Source organism: Silene latifolia, chromosome 8 (assembly GCF_048544455.1).
Source record: "Silene latifolia isolate original U9 population chromosome 8, ASM4854445v1, whole genome shotgun sequence".
Lineage (NCBI taxonomy): Eukaryota > Viridiplantae > Streptophyta > Magnoliopsida > Caryophyllales > Caryophyllaceae > Silene > Silene latifolia.
The window spans coordinates 17,856,071-17,858,190 of record NC_133533.1 but is presented as its reverse complement, the minus strand read 5'-3'; positions in this window follow the sequence as shown (position 1 = coordinate 17,858,190).

Genomic DNA, 2,120 nt, shown 5'->3' with positions numbered 1-2,120 from the left:
ATGAGAGCGAGTTCCATGGCAGGAAATACTGATTTTGAGATGTATGGTGAAAAAGGTGAAAACTTTGAGGGGAACATTGGGAATAATTCATTTCCATATGGATTGAAATCACGGTCCATGAGGGCAGGATTCATGGCAGGGAGTGGTGATTTTGAGTTGCATTGTGGGAAAGGTGAGAACTTTGAGGGAAATGTAGGTAGTAATGTTTTTCCAAATGAGTGGAATTCCCGGTCCTTTATGGCTGGTTTCATGCCCGGATTTGGTCAGAACTTGGAAGGAAATGTAAATGTAGAGGTTAGTGCTCCTCCAAATGGATGTGAATCCCGGTTCATGGCAGGGAATGGTGATAACTTTGTAGGAAATGTGGGCAGTAATGCTTTCCCATATGGATGGGATTCACGGTCCAGTGCAAAAGGCGAGAACTTGGAGGAAAATTTGGGGAATTCTTCCCAAGTTTCATGGAAATCACGATCCATGAGGTCGAATTTCATGGTAAATAATGGTACAGTTGAACCAGAACTATTGAAGTCGCGGTCTTTTAGGTCTCCAGTTCAAGGAGGAGCATCATGTGGGATAAATGCTGGTGTTTGTTCCTGGTTGCCAGATTCACCAAACATGGTGGAAGGATATCCTTGGAATGGAGTTAACAACACGCCCTTTCCGAATTTCCATACACAAGCCGATAGTTCCGATTTGGTGGGTTCAGCTCCAACCTCGGAAAAATGTAATACTACCTCAAACTTTTACATGCCTTCCACTGCAACCCCACCTTCAGTGCCGGTTTCTACTAGCGACTTTGCTTCAGGATCTAGGATGCATGATTATGAGAATGGCAGTTGGGGTACTCCGACAATCTTAGAAAATGCAAATACCTTTGTTGGAAATTCTGCCACTTTAATGCCTTCAGAGAAAGATCTTGCTCAACCAATCTTTAGCTCTTCACCAAAGAAGAATGAGGAATACTTCATGCCCCGAACACCAGAAATTCCGCCTTCAATACTACGTGCACCAGGTGAATTAGCATCATCAGTTGGAGAACCAAGGCGTTCAAAATCAAAACTCAAGCTTTCTGGCAAGAAACACGAGAAACAGTTGGAAAAAGATATCGGTGTTGAACCTTTGGTGCCAATCAATGGTACTTCTGTTGCATCTCGCATTATCCCTCCGGTTGAGAATGTTTCTTTGCCAATCAATGTTACTTTCCCAAAGAACAATGAAGACTTCTTCCTGCCCGTAGGTCCAAACAATAAGAACACTTCAGTAAACAGTGACTCTCTTCTAAGAGAAGCTCCTAATAATGGGATTGCTTCAACTGTTAAAGCACCAACTTGGGCTAATTTAAGTCGGAGAACTTTGCTCAAGAAGGATACTGAGGTAAGGTCAGAAAGCAAGTATGAAACTGCTAAAGACGATGTGATTTTTTCTTCCAAGGGTTCTTTCTTGAATGAGAATGAGAAAAAAGCAACTCCTGTGAAGTGGGATGAGAACTGTTTTGTGATACCCTTATCGGAAAACAATGACACAGAAGATCTGGTGGAACAACCAGCTTATTTTTCAGAAGTGGCTTCATCAAGAAGTAGACTGTCTAGTGATGAGCAAGAATTGGAACAGAATGGAGTGGACGACGAAGATGTCATATTGAAAGAATCAGCTCATTTGTCTGAAGTTGCTTCGTCAAGAAGTAGAACGTCTAGTGATGAGCAAGAATCGGAACAGAATGGAGTGCAAGAAGATGTTTTATTGAAAGAACCGGCTTGTTTGTCAGGAGTAGCTTCATCAAGAAGTAGATTGTCTTGTGATGAGCAAGAATCAGAGCATAATGGAGCGGAAGAAGATGTTCAATTGAAAGACACAATTGATTACTCCGAAATAGAAGTTCTAAGCAGAGAAATTGAAGCCTACAAACCATCACCACCTGGCACACCTCCTGTTGAATCCAGCTCTAAGGCACATTCTGATAGTTTCTTGCTTGTGGAGAGCCCTAAAAATGTAAAATCTTTGTCGAAAGCACCACATTCTCGTGGGTTTAGCTGTACATCCTTCTTTGATAGAGATCTAAGGAAGAGCATCAAGAATGAGGCTAGGGAAGAAAACAGGATGAGTGAGGGAGACCAGTACGT